At 46.9% G+C, this 17,043-nt stretch overlaps 1 protein-coding gene and 1 long non-coding RNA gene across 8 annotated transcripts in view; one reads left to right on the plus strand and one right to left on the minus strand.

Annotated features, from left to right (window-relative positions):
- The window catches only part of Agap1 (ArfGAP with GTPase domain, ankyrin repeat and PH domain 1), a 435,940-nt gene that overhangs the window by 188,187 nt on the left and 230,710 nt on the right, over positions 1-17,043 (plus strand). The window lies entirely within an intron of this gene.
- The window catches only part of LOC110293018, a 33,043-nt gene continuing 23,027 nt past the window's right edge, over positions 7,028-17,043 (minus strand). The window contains exons 3-5 of the long non-coding RNA XR_002377773.1: positions 11,462-11,561; positions 10,840-11,014; positions 7,028-7,423 (exon numbers count right to left, since the gene is read on the minus strand). This is a non-coding gene — a long non-coding RNA (uncharacterized LOC110293018). The remainder of the gene's footprint in view (positions 7,424-10,839; positions 11,015-11,461; positions 11,562-17,043) is intronic.

The raw sequence follows: 17,043 nt of genomic DNA on the forward strand, positions 1-17,043 counted from the left end.
GGGGGGGCGAGCATGCTCAGTGGCAGAGCAGGCACATTCAGCTTTCTGTATTTTGGCTCCAGTGTTACTTTGGTTTTAAATGTCATGTAGAAAGCCCCTTATTGCATATTTACTTACTTACTGCAGTGCTGGGACTCACACCCAGGGCTCTCAGGCCAGATAGCACATTACCAGAATCATGCCTTCAGCCCACTGTGATCAAGGTCCAACCTGAGGCCAGAATGCTTAAATCTCTTAGTGTTTCATAGAATCAGAGCCTTTTAGTAGTTCTGGGGACTAACTGGCTCTAGCCAGTGTGCGGACTGTCCCCACTCACCCACCCAGGTGGTTTCTTCACAGAATCTACAAGGTAGGAAGGCAGGGTTGAGCTCTGTTGTAATCTAGTGGAACTGCCAGCAGGGGGTGCCAGAAGCACTTAGAATGTTTTCATTCTGTATTTTCCCTTTTGCTGTCACAGTGGAGAGAATACTGACACATTTTTAAAAGTTGAACTTTAAGGTGTGCTGCATAAACTGGACCTAAGAATCATGAGTTTGATCCCTGGAGCCCACCTAAAGGAGGAAGGGGAGAATCAACCCTACAGAGTTGTCGGATTCCTTCCTTCACACATGCTGTGGTACATACACACCCACATCCACACACCCATCATGCACACACGCTATGATGGTAAAGTTTACGGCTTTTGTCTTCAGTTGTACTGGAGCAGCAGAGATCCCAGAGCCTTGCTGCTCAGCGCCTGCCCTCCAGGATGTCATTGCAGTGGGAGCCCGGACTTGAGGTCAGGGTGGTTAGGAAGACATTAAAGGAGGAAGTGATGTCACTGATTCAGCTTGCCACCGGTCACTGGGGAAGCTCCAGCCGAGGCTCCCTGCCATCTCCACATCCTGTCTTTTTCCGCATTGCTAGTTGATGTGGGTGCAGAGGCAGCCAAGCAGGCAAATGAGTGACGTTTGGCCCTGGGGACAGAAGACTTGACTCTCTGATAATGTCATCACACCGTTATAAATTCACGTTTACTTTAGTAAAATAGATTTCAGTAGATTTGTGTATACTTTGTATCTGCTTAGAAACATTTTAGCACTTTTCCAATTAAAATGTTAGGAAAATAACCAACAAGCATGCCAATAAAAAGTGGTCTGTTAACCCCCACCACTAGTCAATAGCATTTTATTTTCGTTTAAGATAGGTTCTCCTGTTTCCCAGGCTGGCCTCAACTTTACATGTGGATGCCCTGGATCCTGCCTCTTCCTCCTGCCTGTTGGGATTGCAGGTGCTACTACATCTGGTTTATGTGGCTCTGAGTTCAAACCCAGAGCTTTGTGCCTTGCCAGGCAAACACCCCAAAAACCCGGCTGTAGTCCTAGAATAATGTTTTATGATTAATGTATTCTGTTGAATTTCTAAAACTTCTAAAATAAAATCGGAAGTGCTGGAGAGGTAGCACAACACTTAGGGGCACTTGTGCTTTCCGAGGGCCAGAGTTCAGTTCCCCGCACACATGGGACGCTTCACAACTGCCCCGCGATGGACTTTCTGCGCTTCCTGTGAAGCTCTTTAGAGACAGTCTCCTCTGCTAGAACCAAAGCCAAGATACCTCCCTACTGGGCACAGCCACCCACCTCCTAGGCTTACATGTGACGTTCATTTGTGTGAAGCTGCCATGGCCTCCCTTATCACAGAGGCCTAGCACCTCTGAAGAGGTCCTAGAAGCAGCAGGTCAGGTACAGAGCTGTCACAAAATGAAGCCGTGTGCAGCTTAGAGATTTCCTGGGAGACTCCTCTCTCCCGTGTCCACACTTGCCATCCCCTTGGAACACACAGCAGCCTGTGTTCAGATGAGAAGCACAGGCAGCACCCATCACCAGGCTACACTGCCTGCACTGGTGCCTTCTCTGTCTCCTGCTGCAGGAGAGAATGTGGCACTGTTACCTACCTCCTGCCCCCTCTCAGACCCAACCCTAGCCACTAGCATGCTTTGGTTGAGCCTTGGCTTCACGGACTGGGACACATACACCTTTTCCAAGAGTGGCCAAGTGGCCTAACAGTCATGCAAGGAATATTGTTGGGAAGGGTGTATGTTCCTGTGCCCAAAGGCAGAGGTGCCGAGACACCCGAGGCCTGGTGGGTTCCCTTGGCAAGTACAGAGCTGAAACAGGCATGGAAGCATTGTACTTATTACACATGGGTGGTGGGTTTGTGGGTGCTCATCCTCGCTGTACCCTCTGTCTCCCCACTGTGGTTTATCAGGTTCTCAGAGTTCTTTCAGCTGAGACTTACGCACTAGGTCAGGGTTTGGGGGTCTCAGAGTGACTGAGTACCTCAGGCCCCAGGTTAGACTATTAGGCAGCTCTGGCTCCATTTTAGCCCTTCCTCCCTATGCCCACCTGGTCCACCCTGTATGGATTCACACATCTCATCTCCATACCTTCTCCCCAGCTCTCCAGAGGATAGCTGTGATGCAGGTATGATCGGAGCATATCTCCTGTGAAACCTGCATGCTCTAGCCCTGCATCCTGCCCTCCTTTCACTCTTGCTGATGCAATGCTTCATCTTTTGGATTGAGTCTCTTTCTCTCCAGCCTTGCTTTTGCCCCTAGGATGTCCCAGCCGAAAACTAGGGCTTTAGAAAAATTTCTTCTCTTGTCTCTACCTGCCTCAGGTCTTGTATCTGGAGCCAGGGCTGCTGAACTGAACAGGGCCCAAGTTCCTCCCTTGGAGGTCATAATCTACTTGGCAGAGCACTTTCTGAAGCTAGAGTAGGTGCTGGTGCAGGGTATGGGTGATGGCATTTGCCTGCCTGGTGTCTGTGCAGGGACCATGCTTGTTCTGTATCTTACACCAAATCATCACTACCAGGCTGTGTCTCATATCCATCAGCCAATACAGATACCATGCATGCACCTCTCAGTGAGGGACCTGAGGCGCAGAAAGGTCAGATACCTTGCCAGAGATCACACTGGTAGTTAATTGCCACAACAGGCCAGTTCTGTGTCCAAGATTCCCCACTCCATTGGCCATTGTTGTTAGGTGACCTAAAAGTTACATATTAACTCCACTTGTCAGAGTCTCAGTAGCTGGGGAAATCACAGCTACTTGAACAAGATACTTTGTAGCCCTTGGGGCTGGAGTGCTGTGGCTTTCAGGTAACTGCTTTTCTGAGTCGTTGGCCACAGGCTGTCAACTCCAGCAGGGTGGTCATGTTTGATTGGTGGCTTGTTTTGGCCTGAGTTTGCTCTTTATCTCTGCTTGTCCACTTGTCCTCTGGGGCTGTCAGAACAGCACCAGTTGCTCCCTGGTTGTGCCAGGTAAGTCAAGTGTAGGCCACTAGGTGGCAGTGCAGTCACAGACAGGGCTGCCCTTTGCTTAGGGTTTCAGACTTTACTGCTGTGGCTTCAGGAGTGATCTGCAGAAACCTCCTTAGCCCTTGTGGGTTAAAGATGGTAATAAAATCTTGTGCTGCCTCCGTGTAAATTAGGAAGATACAGCTAATCTAGGCACACATGGGATGTGGTGTGTAGGAGCCTAGAAGCTCACACTGGAGGCACAAATGGCTTCTCTTGCCATGACAGCTGGTTGATTCTTAGCGGTTCAGCGGTAGGATAGCAGAATTCACTGGACTGTGTTCTGAGTGCTGTATAAAGTTTGCACTTGGGAGCCACACACCCACAGCCCACATTTTATGACAGGCTCAGAGGAAATATATGAAAAGTGTTCAGCAGCGGCTCCGGCTCCGAGTAATGGCCGCTGTGGGAGCCCCGCCCACAGCCAGCTCTGCTGTCTCTGTGTCTGCTTCTGTTAATTTTACCTCAAGAAAATAGTTTGTTGGTTTTCTACTCTTTCCCCCCCCATTTAAAACTTAAAAAAAGTTGAGGGATTTAGCTTTTTAAAAATTAATAGCTACAGGTAACTGCAAGAGATACTGTTGGCAGATGCAGCAAAAAATATTTCTACAGAAAATTGGATTTTGCACATAAAACTTAGTCATACTAATAAAGACAGGTCATTACCCGTTTTAAACCAAATAAACAAACTCAAAGAGACCCGCTGTCAGTCTGATTCTGGGAGGCTTTTTATTTTTCCGAGGTGTGTAAATCAGCTTTAGTGTGGTGATTGTGCCTCGGATTTTGCTCAAATCATCCCTGCCTCTTGCACTGCTGGGCAGAGTCACCACGGGCTGAGTGATTTACAGTCCTGTTGCAAGGTATGTTTATATTTAAGCTGTGTGACGGGGGAGCTAATGAGAAAGATAAGAAATTTATCGTCCTTCGTGATTGATAGGACCACTGCCTGGGCTTTAATTGAAGTCTGACTGATCACAGCTGTGCTTGGGGAAGTTTGGGGAAATGAGTTGGGGTGAAAAGAAACTTCCATATTTGTTTCTCCACGTTTCAAAGGTGGTCTTCCTGCTGGCACGATGGCTGGTGGTAGAAGCAACCCGTACTGACCAGGGCTCGGGTAATGGCACTGAGATAATGATGGTGTTTGCCCTGTAACTTCCCCATGGAAGGTGGTTTATGAGTGTAAGGGAAAAGATTAAATACTGTGGGGTTTTTTAATGGCTTTAAATCTTTACATGTATAATGATAAAAATTCTCTGCAGCTAGTCTTTGCTAAACATTCTCTGGGTTATTATTTAAGACAGTTTAAAAAGAAAAGCGGGGCTGGTAGGGGAGCTCACAGTGATAATGGCAGAGGCAAGCCTGCTGTATTAGTCACTGCCTTAAAACCTCAGGATTGCTCTAACCTGGGCACGTCTGTAGTAATCTCACAGACCTGCCTCTGCCTGTCATTTTTTAAAGGTACCATTTGGGTTGAAGCTCAGTCTTGTGAAAATGTCTAAATTTTCCCATTAAGTGCTTAAAAAGTAATAAAACTAAAGTCATTAGACTTCACTCTTCAAAGTGATATCTGGAGAAATATTCTCCAGCGCGATAAATCTGAGCAAGGGTTCGACATTCATGTCCCTCGGACTCATTCCCTGGAAATGGACGTTTGAAGGGAAATTGCTTAAGTAGGGCAGTTTAAATTTTTAATATAATCTTATTGTAACTGTTAGCAAATGATTGAGGTGCAGAGGAGCCTTATATGTTTTGTGAGATTGATAATGAATGCTCTGCGGTGCCTTTTCTATGCTGAATTATAGATGTTATGACAGTTAGATGCTCATGAAGGCACGCAGGAAGACCTGCGTCTTTATTGGATGTTCAGCTGTGCTCCCAGAGGAAGGCCTGGTTTCATTGGCTGCCGACTCCTCTCCAGTTGGCTTTGTCTTAGGCATATGGAGGCTTTGACAAGCCAGACTCTGTCCATTGCTTCCGTGGCCTGGCGAGGGTAAGGCCCTCACCGTTACATGGCCAGTACAAGCAAGTGAAAAATACCGAAAGAGCAATTTTCATCTCTCTAGCAATTTGCTCCGGGGGAATAAGCCACCTTCTCCTCCAGCGGAATGTCTTAGGTCCATAAAGAGTTCTGGCTTACTTTTATGGATCAGGGAGGCTTAAAGAAATGTCTGTCTGCCAGTCCTGTCTGTGGCTCCCTTTCGCTGAGCCCTAGTGTTGCTGGTGGCTCTTGGGGTTGTACGTGCTGACTGTGGATTTGGTCTTTGAAAGCACTGACCTCCAGAGAAGTTGCAGGGACAGAGTGGCCCCTGCTTCAGTAGACCTTGGTTCAGTGCGTGGCTGTATGAATATTTCAGTGTATTCGAAGGAGGACAAGTGTGGGCTACGCTACATATTTATAGTCCTTACCTTTTTTACTTTTTGTGAAAAGAGAAATCTGTTTTAGAAACAAAGCCACACAGTACCTTTGTCATCTTTTCTTCATGTGTTTTTGAGGAAGGAAAAAAAATCTACTGGATGCCCAATATTTGCTCTTCTTTTGGCAGTGCAGTCCTTTGGCGCTTTAAATTTCCGTGTTGTAATTTGCCTTTCACTTAGCATGTCTCACCTATGGGCCTGTTTTGAGCATTTTCAGGAGGGGAGAACATTGCTTTTCTGTCACTCTGAGTTGGAGGCAGCACCAAGGATTTGGGTAATAACTAGCACAAGCAAGCTTTAGTAACTCACCTGTGTTCAAGACGAATTCCCAGAAGTCCCACGGGAGAAGCTCATGTGTAAATAATGTATTGTTGTATATACAATGTCGTGGGCTGCAGTGACTGGACAGTTAGGAGCAGGTACTGCCCCCAGCACCAATGTCCAGTGGCTAGCAACTGCCTGTGCACTTGTTCATGTGTCGGTTTCTTTGTGTGTATGTGTGTCTGTCTGTCTGTCTCTCTCTCTCTCTGTGTGCACATGCTTGTGTTGGGAAGTAGTGTAAGCATCACATGGTGTCAGCTTTCTTCACCTGCAGTCAGCAAATTGTCTCTTTACTTTATTTTATTTTTGCTTTAAGTCTTTTAAACTAGGAGACAATGCTGTTTTCTGACCCATGGGTTCTTGGCGTGTGTGTTTATGTTTGTTGCAGTGTGACAACCTGGCCTGAAAGTCTCTAGGCCTAACCTCTACCACCACAGACTTTTAAAATCAGTGGTGGTAGAACCCTGTGAGTTTTAGCCCCAATGTCACCAAGAACAGTAGTTTTTACTTTGTTGATAAGTGATATTTCCTTAGGATAGATTAAATCAAGAAAGATTTTGAGTAGAAAGACAGTAGTTTGAGAAGAGATCGGTTGACTGATTAAAAAAATATTTTACATGTATGAGAATATTGTACCTATCTTCAGATACCCAAGAGGGCTTTGGATTCCATTACAGATGGTTGTGAGCCACCATGTGGTTGCTGGGAATTGAACTCAGGACCTCTGGAAGAGCAGTCAGTGCTCTTAACCGCTGAGCCATCTCTCCAGCCTTCTTCATAACCTTTTGTTTATGGCTGCTGGTAACATGTTAGAGGGTGAACTGAAGCCTGCACGAGGCTTGAAATACATCATACAATCGAGGGAGGGAGATGGCAAGAAGGATGCGGGATGAAGGATGGATGCATAGATGTGCAGTATAGTAGGCATAACAACACATTACCATCAAGTCTAGGTTGGGCAGAAGTGCATGTTCATTGCAGTAGACAAACTTGTACTATAAACATTTTAGGGACAATTCAATAGTAGTTATGCATTTATAACACTACTACAGCCATCCTATACTAAGAATAATTCAATATGAGGTTGTTTTTTTTTCTCTCAAGTTGAAGTACACGGTTCAGCATCTGTGCTGCTTTTGAGACTTTGTTGAGCTGAAAGTCCTGGACGCCAGTCAGTCATGTGAGCCTCTGTGTTCCAGGAAGAGGTGCTAAAGCTCTCTCGATGTTGCTAAATCACTGCAGATTACAGATTCAGAATCAATCAGCATTCTCTGCTGAGCTCTAATTAACACTGAAGTATTATTAGTCACGAATGTGAAGTCTTGATCGGAGATGACCTCAGGTATTCTAAATGTAAATAAAATTAGATTTAGATCCCTTTTAATTACCCGAGGTGCTGTGCATAATTATAATGGCAGTTGATAAACTTAATTTCTCATTAAAGGAGAGAAATGTTAGAAAGTTTCTGTCCACTGTCTACTTAACTCTTTGGCAGCTGCAGTCCATTTAAAAGAACTGTTAAGGCTTTTATGTTGTTTTTGTAGAAGTTTACATCATGTATTATACTGGGCTCTTGACATTCATCATAGGCCTGGTCACTTATAAAGATTATTGCTGTGTGTGTATACACATGTGTGCACACGGATTCATGTGTGTGTTTGTGTGTGTGTGTATATGTGTACCGTGTACTCTTGTTCAGAGGACAGATTGCAGGAGTCTGTCTTCTTCTTCCACCATGTGGATTTCAGAGATTGAACTGAGGTCATCAAGTTTGGCATCAGTGTCTTTACCCACTGAGCAGTCTTGCAATTCTTGACTTCATTGCATTCACATGGCCAGAATCCTGTAGCATCTCCAAAGGCAAACATGCCCCGTTAGCAACCCTGCCCCGTTAGCAACCCTGCATGAAGCATTGGGACAGGCAGGGCTCTGGGTGGTACTGGCTACTGATAATAATTGAGTGTGTGTGTGTGTGTGTTCCTGTGCACTGGAGGAGGGGGCTGCAGTGACTTAATGCACAGAGCCAAGCTGGAGACCGAGTGGGAATGCGTTCTGTCACCTCATCCTTCTTTCTAATCACATCATAATACATTGTATAATTCAACCTGTGTGTCACTGTCAGTTCCCCCAGACCTTCCGACGAGGCCTCGTGACTGAAAGAGCAGGAGGAGAGGCCTTGTTCCCTCAGAGCATGTGTGCACGTAGAGGCCCGAGGCCAGACAGCTTGTATGAGTCCTCCCTCTCCTTCTCCGGTGTGCTCCCTGGGGACCAGGCTCGGGTTGCTGGGCTTGGTGGCAGGTACCTTTACCTGCTGAGCCACCTCACTGGCTGTTCTCCTCAGCAGTTTAAAGCTCTCTGAAGATTAGTGTGGAGGTGGGAGACTGTTCGGGGCACCAGGACTTTCGTTTACCTCGACCTTTAGACTGGAGATGGATTTGAACTTTAACCTTGCCTGGGACAACAGTAATCACTAAAGGGAAAGCTGATGCTTGCACCGAACCTCAATGGTTCCCAGGTTTGTGAGGTAGCATCTACCACTGGAGCGCCTGAGCTGCCCTCATTCAGGGCTCTGCCTGCCTCCTGGTTCCCATTGACCTTGATGTCTTCATCTTTTAAATCTTGAGCTATTGCCTTGGCTTGGGACATTTACCTGGTCACCCGCATCCTCTGCCTCGTTGCTGTCCCCCCTGACCCCACACACAGTCCTTTCTCAGCCATCTCCGGACTGGCTTTCTGATCTCCAGCTGGCTGCCTGTGGCAGCCTGGCTCTTCATACTTTCCTTCCAACTTTCTTTGATGTAACTGATAAAAGTGTGTTAGTTATTTTGTAACCAGTTTGGTCTTTTCTGACTTGTGGCTGGTGAGCTGGGAGTCTGCAGAATGAAGGATTCCCAGCCAGCCCCTGAGCCCCCCACTTCGGGGTGTCAGAGCAGCCCTGCTCGGGGATCATCGCTTCTGTGTGAGACAGCTTGCTGAGTTGAGGAGAAGTGACAGGTTCATTTTCCCCCTCTTTGTTTAAGCCATTTATCTTTTAGCTCCTTGCCTGCCACCCGAATTGTATTGCCAATTTATTGGGATATTCACTTGCCTGGGCTCAGGAGGTGCTGATTTGCATCCGACTTGAGGACAAGTGAGATGGGAGCTTAATCATCTCCTGGCTTCTGAACAGATTTTTTTCACCAGTGTCTAATTGTGGTGCTTGAAGTGTTCCATGTTTTCTAATCACTGTGGGTGTGTGCTCCACTCCCTGAAACCCCATATCTATGAGTGTAGCTTGCCCAGGCCGCGCAGCTTGCTCTCCCGAGGATCTTCAGCTCAGCTCCTGCGTGTGTCCCTTCATGTGAGGCCAATGCAGGCTGTGTGTGCTGCCTGAGCCCAGCCTCCTCCTCTTCTCACTCGCCCATTCTTTTTCTCTCCCATCTCCTTCCTCGCCTCCTGCTCCCTCACCCCACAAGGTCAGCCTCTCATACTGGACTTAAACTCCTGATCCTCCTGCCTCAGCCTCCTGAGTGCTGGGGCTATGGTTTGTGCTGGGCTACGTGTTTTGTTGGCCGTTGCACCAAGTGATGTGGGATAGTAATGAATGCTCTCCAGGCGGTGAGCGAAGCTGTGGTCAGCTTCTGTCCTTGGGGTCCTCAGTGCAGAACACCCCAGGTGACCATCTGGAGGGATCCCTCGTATTAGCAAGGCCTCTCCTGTGCTGTGCATGACACACGCTTCCATGCTTGTCAGTTTTTCTGGTTCTCTGGGGTGGCTTTTCCCAGCAGGTGTTAGTTTTGTCTCCCTTAAGCATCGTTGAAGAAGCTGGACTTATCAGAGGTCCAGCTCTAGGTCTATCTTGGTGATAGGGAGTGGAGCTGGCCTGGGTCATGTGACTCCTGACTTTGAGAAACATCAACTTCTCAAGTCTGTTTCCTCCCTGATCCTGACTTAGAAGTTGGACACACAGGACTGCCCAAGCCCTTGGTGCAGTCAGTATACTGTGTACAGAAGCTATGCAAAGCATCCAAACCTTTCCTATTGTGTGCTTGCCGTCACTTGCTTGGTGGGACTGCCTAAACATTTCCTGCTTGTCATAGCTCTCTATGCAGTTATCTCTAAACTCTCAGTGTTTCCCTCGTGCACACAATCCCCATGCTTCTCTACTCTGCAGCACTGTTTATATTATCTAACACTAAGCAGGGAAGCCAGGAGGAACTGAATTCCAAGACAAGTACCAAGAAGCAGAGGTGCTTGGGATGCTGAATGTTGTTTGTAGGAAACAAAAGTCCTGAAGACTTAGATCTGGTCTCTTCCATAGGATGCTAGGACTGGAAAGTCGTCAAGTGTACTTAGCATGCTGGTGGCCAGCCTCTGTGAGTTGGCAGTCTCCACTGCTCCTGAGTGTACCCAGTGGTCCATGCACCAAGTCAGTGGTACAGTGTGGGGAGCAGTGAGTGAGTGAGGTGAGGAGTGTGGCACAGCCTAGTGAAGTGGCCGACTCCATGTATATTAACCATGGAACAGGCATCAGCCTCATGAGCTCTGTTGGAACACTAATCAAGAATATAGTCTGGAGCGTTCAGGGCCAGCAGCATTAGTAAATGCATTCTAGAACCAACAGTCTTACTAAGAGACTTCTGGAGTCAACAAGGCATCTCTGAACCAAGAGCATGCTGGGAACAGTAGTACCACCACAATCATTGTAGGGCTATGAACATGACTAAGGACCTTCCTGGGAATTATCATTGGGGCTGAGTTAATGGTAGTCATGCAGGCGTCACCTGTCTTCCGGGGCCTGGTCCTGACGCCACTGGGATGGGAGGGTTAGAAAGACTGTGCTCTCACTTGAGTTTAGACCAGTGAAAGCCCATGGAAGGGCGTCATTCGGGCCCTGCTGCTCAGTATGGTAGAAGGGCAGCTTTCTGACCAAAGCCAAGGTTCACTGAGCCGAGGAAGCTAAGGGAAGCAGAAGGCGTGGGAGATTGAAAGTCCAGGGTTAGAGAAGAATCCTGACAAAACCAGTTAGGATTTGCAGACATTCAGGGGTGTGGTGGTTGTGTGAGAAAAGGGGGTGCAGATGTCAGTCAACCGAGATGCTGAGGAAGACAACTGGGGGGACAGCTGGAGGACCCACCAGCATCTTAGTGCGCCCCTGACTGCAGACCTTATTTTCTCTGCACAGGGAACAGACTAGGGCCTGAGATGTTACCCTAAGGGACACCCATGAGTCTGTTTGCTTGGCAAGCACCCTTTTCTGGCAAGTGTTGGAGAAGAGTGCTGTACAGGGCTCTGCCCACTGAAGCTCCATCCACATCCATCTTGGCTGAGACAGAACCAGCCAAAGGCAGTCCCCAGCTGGGAAATGGCTAGGCAAGGCTCATTTTCAGAGCAGTGAATGCTTACCTTGTCCCTCTTCAGCTAGCACCCAGGTGGGCTGTCTGCAGTACTATCCCCGCTGGTACAGTGATGCTCAGGATGACCACACATGCCCATTTCCAGTTACCTACATTGAGATAAAACTTTAAGGAGCCTTCAGAAGGGGGGGATGGGCGTGTTTCCTGTAGCGTGCTCTCCTATCCCTTTGTCACAATCAGTTATTTTATATGACAATTTGTTACACATGTAAAAAGGAGCAAATAGACTGTATTGTCCCCATGAATCTCTCTTGTGAGTATTCAGTATTCTTCCACTTGTATCTGTGAACAGGAAATCCAGTGGCCCTGGATGCAGAAATTTCCCCTCGTTCTAAAATTCTGAAATTAATGTCCCCAGCCTTGACTTTGCTCCGTCCTGAAGGTAACTGTTTATTACAGTCGGCATTTAAATTCCCGATTAATAGGAGCAATTAAACAATAGCTTCATTTCCAGCAAATTAACAACCCTAATAGGTAATTGCGACATAAATGAAGATAAATTTGTTTTAATACAACGAGATAAAAAGAATACAGACAAGAACTGAATCTCAGATTAAGAGTTCAGACTACCATTACTTTAGGAAAAACTTGAAAGGCCTTATCAGAAGAAATTACAGTGTGGCTTTTTAAACGTGTCTTAGATTAGAGGGCTTTTTTTTTTTTTAAGAGAGTAATGGAAATATTGTCGAGGCTGAGGGCTAGCTCAGCAGTAGTGTCCTTACCTGGCATGTTTAGGAATTTGAGTCTCATCCCAGTATTAAAAATGAAGAAAACCAAGCCTTCTTGATTGATTGAGACACATAAACACACACTAATTTATTGGTATACATGTACTGGCAGATGGAAAGATGGGCATAGTCAGATGTGTGTAGATATCTTGGTCGCAGGAGGAAGGTAAGTCACCATAGAGTCTCCATTCGCCATGGCCACCGATCCATCCTCCCTTGATTTGCTGGTAGCCTGGGCACCCCAGTGGTGGCTCTCTGTTCAGAGCCTCTCACAGGGCTTTCACTGACAAGACTTGGAAAAGCAGAGGCCCAGAGGTCCACAATGCCTGTTCAGTATTCCGGGCAGAGTTGCAGGAAAAGTCACCTTCTTCCTTAGTATTTGTTCTAGCTGGGAAACTGTCCTAAGGGGCTAGAGATAGGTTTTTAGGGAACATGGATGCAGTTGGGCCAACTAGTGTTTATGAATGAGAAGGGCTGGTGGTCATGCAGGATAGTTGGAAGGAACTAGACTTGAGACTAGCTGAGAGCAGGTTTGAATGGTGACAAGCAGAGACTTAAAGCCTGTTCTGGCAGTAGGACTCCCTTGCAGAGTCACATGACCACAGAAGGATCCCATGGTGTAATAGAAACTGTTAGGGGTAGCAACAGTGTCACTGTTCTGTGAGACACCTCTCCCCTTGCCACACAGCCAGCCTGGTGGGCATTACCCTACAGGAAGGGTAGACTGACAGCAGACATGGGAGTGTCCAGCCAGCCAGTCTCTGGAGCCCAGAGCCACCCCAGCACACCCACAGCACACCTGAGTCCTGCAACCACCCCAGCGTTCTTATCCTCAGAACCACTGGGGGTGTTCCTTGTTGCCTGCAGGCTGGCAACCACACACTCTGCATTTCAAAGCCTTGAAAATGAGTATCTAGTTCCCATTCTCATTTCTCTTCCTCTCATCTGTACTAAGCCTTCTGTCTGAACCCCTCTGTCAGTCATCCCTTCCTTCATTCCCATGGGTGTGAGGTGACACATGTAAGCATTAAAGCATGCATCAAGAGCCTCTGCCACATAGTTTAGATGACCTCACAATTTGGCTGGATCCCAGCAGGGTGTTCAGATGGCAGACTGCTGTTTCCTGGCTTGGGAATACCTTCAGCTACTCGGGAGCCTGCGCTGCCTCTGCTTCTCCGTTCTCCTACGACTCCCATTTTGTTGGCTTGGTTTTGAAGCAGTGTCTCATGTAGAACAGGCTGGCCTTCAGCTTGCCAAGTAGCAAGGGATGATCTGACAGCCTCACTTCCACTTCCTAATGCCAGAATTACAGCTGTGCACCATCTTGACCAGTTTATGCCATGCTGGGGGGAGGGAAGCCCAGACTCCTCCACTCTTCGCAGCCGAGCTTTTCCCAGCCTTGCTCTGTTTCCTCCTTCTTCTTGTTCTGTTCTGGCATAGCTTTCTCCTTCCTGAAAACTTAGGCACTGCATGAACAGCTGGTGGACAGAACATGCCTCCAACATGTACTGCTTTGCCATTTTTGTGGTGAGAAATTTTTCTTTCTTTTTTCATTCCTAAGTCACACATTCAGAGCTATATGGATAACTTGGTAATTAATTTCTCCTTAATTAATAAGCTAGTTTAATGATCACTCTCCTGTAATTTAAAGTGGAGACATTAGTGGATCTTCTATTTGTCCCTGGAAGATTTACAGTCTGCAGTCATTTTTTGGTTAATTATGGGGGTTCCCCAGGTGAGCCCCTTATAGCTCTCCACCAGGCCCTTTTGGTGAAAGGTGTAATAGGCTTGTTTTGGCGCTGACTTACAAGAGAGAAGCACAAATCATGCAATGATTACTATCCAAAGCGACTAAGCTTTTAAAATATTTTTGGGGCGAGGTGACTTGGCATATTTGTAACCCCAGAAGTTGGGAGATGTAGGCAGGAGGATGGCTGAAAAGATGCCAGCCTGGGCTACAAAGAAAGACTATCTCAAGTACTCACTGTACAGTATAACTCATGTCCATCGTGTGGCTGTTGGCCTTTATAAGCACATCTGTTACAAACATTGAAAATACTATTTTTATTATTTTATATAAATATTAGTATAGTTAATTATCTAAAATAGTACCTTGAGAATGGACCTTCCAACTCTAGGTTAGCATTCGCAACTGTTTTCCCCGTAGCAGCTCCCTTTTAGATCCTGTCTTCACTTGGGTCTAACCATGGGTCTTAAGTACTTTAGTCTGTATACTGATGTATACTGATGGCAGGGCTGTGTGTCATTCTCAGCTCATAGCTCCTGCTCTTCCCACTCCTTGGTCGTCATCTGCTCCCTCTAGGGCAGCGGTTCTCAGACTTCCTAGTGATGTGACCCTTTAATACAGTTCCTCAGGTTGTGCTTAGCCCCAGCTATTAAATAATTTTCATTGCTATCATAGTCATAATTTTGCTGCTGCTATGAATTGTAATGTAAATAGTTTTGGAGAGAAAGGTTTAGCAAAGAGGGTTGCAACCCACAGGTTGAGAACTGCTGCTCTAGAACCTTGTGGGAATTTATTTGAGATCTCTGGGTGTTCTAGAAGAGGTGGCAAGACTTGTGTTAAGGTAGGGCTATCACAGGAGTTTAGAAACCCACCCTTAACCTATATAAGGTTTGTGTGGCCAGAGTCATTGAAAACCTATTCAGAACAATGTCATAATCTCAATATCACAATTGATTTGTCTTGGAGAAGATGACCCTGCAGCTTGGGCCCTGGGCTCCAGTTAGGGGTCCTTTAGGCTTCATCTCTAATCAGCCATGGGAGGCTGAGAGCTTGGTTAGGGTGTTGACTGAAGATGGGTTGGGAACATCTCTGGTGGTTGGGCCAGTGGTTTTCTGTGTTTCCTCTACTCCTGCGTGGGGCCAGGGGCTGCTGCACAGGAGACTAGGACTGCAGAGAAAAGAGAGGAGGTTCTGGGCTGGCAGCACAGTGAAGTCAGGTGTTGGACTGACTGTGGTCCTGTCATTTTAGAACACAGGAAGGCCTCAGGACAGGCTCTTTCAACAGAGAGCCATCAGCATTGAGAATGGTTACTAAGGCATGAATGTCCAGGTTCCTCCCCGAAAGAGAATCTGGAGCTTTGAGAGGCCTGAGAACCAGAGCCCTGGAAGCACCTTGTGAGAAGCCGACAAATGAATTGAGTTCCAGGCAGAGGGGTGGTGAGGCCAAGGACCTTGTGTGTTTTGGAAGCCTAGAAAAGAAAGGACTGGACAGGATAGCCAGCTACACCAGAAACTGCCCAGGGCTCATGTAGGAACATGTGGTCTGACTTGCAGGCAGCTACCAGAGACCCTAAGCACCACACGAGGTCACAGAGCCAGACCAGCTCCTAAGGTATAGGGGTCAGAAGTTGTGGGTGGGGATGGCCACAGACAAGGACACAGACTTGAAGGAGGCTGTTGGGGGCGGGGGGGGGGGGCTATGCTCTGCTTGGTTTACACACTGTTGTCTTGGCAACAAGCTTCCTTTGTTTATGTCACTGTATATATATTAATATTAGTCATAGAAGGCAGAGTTTATTTGGGCTTACAGTTCCAGAGAGATGTTTCTGTCGTGACAAGCAGCAACAGGCATGGCAGCTGGAGTAGGAAGCTGAGAGCTCACATCTTGAACCTCAAGCACAACAAAGCAGAAAGAGAAAAGAACAGCATGAATCTTGTAGACTCTCAGAGTCTGCCTTGAAGGTGTGCTCAAACAAGGCACGCCTTCTAAGCCTCTTTCCCAAGCAACTCCACCACCTGGGTACTAAGGTGTCAAACACCTGAGACTATGGGGTACACATCTCATTTAAATCACCAGAGTTATTTATGCCTTAGAAACAGAGAAAGGGCTGGAGAGCAGGGGATTCCCCAGCTCCTGTCCTGGGTCAGTGTAGGCTGGGCTGGAGGTCCTGCCTGACTTTTCCAGGCATGGTCTGAGCTGCTGTCCTCCTCTGTCTGGTTTTTATATTCATATATGTGGGGTTGTTGTTGGCTTATTTGAGATCAGATCTATATAGTCCAGGCTGGCCTAGAATTAGTTTTCCTCCTGCCTCAGTCTTCCAGGTTCTGTAAGACCAGTGAGCCCCACACCTGGCTTCCACTAGGACCTCTTTATCTGCTAGATAGAGTGAAGTCATAGCTCTCCCACCATGCTCAGCCTTCAGCCGGTAGCATGGTCACAGGGCTGCGAGCAGAGGTCTCACTCTCCCGGTAGGACCAAGGTGACTGAATCTTTTGTGTGGATGAGCTAGTGATGTCTGGAAGAAGATGGGTTGTTTGACAGGGGTCAAGCAGAGCAGTCCATCTCAACGTTTTTCATGCTTCCATGTTAAGTAGAAAATGTACAGTAGTTTTGGGAGAAGCAAGTAAGTCCATATTGGTTTTTTTTGTTACTGTTTTTGTTGTAGCTCTTACTAGTTGCAGAATGGATATAGGTTTCAGTTTAAGGATTATATTAACCCAGATTTGGATATTGTACCCCCCCCCCCCATTCAAGTCCAGGCAGAAAGCTTTTGACCCCTGTTCAAGTCCAGGCAGAAAGTTACATTGTAGAGGAAGCAACTTTAAAGAACCAAGTACCCCAAGGAGGAAGTGTTGGGATTCTGTGGTAAAGGGCAATGGTCATCTTGTCCTAGGTGACACTTTTAGATGGAGCATAGCCCATCGTGGTAGAATCCCCCCAAGCATGAATGATAAATCTCAACAATAATTTTAAAAAGAAGTTCATTTTGGGCTTGGGTGTTTGTGTACTTGGTACAAAACATGAGACGTTTACATGCGTGTAGTGATGATGTAAGATATGTAACTGTGTTTGTTGAATGGCCAAGGTGCTAGCAAA

Source organism: Mus caroli, chromosome 1, assembly GCF_900094665.2.
Source record: "Mus caroli chromosome 1, CAROLI_EIJ_v1.1, whole genome shotgun sequence".
In the NCBI taxonomy this organism is placed as follows: domain Eukaryota; kingdom Metazoa; phylum Chordata; class Mammalia; order Rodentia; family Muridae; genus Mus; species Mus caroli.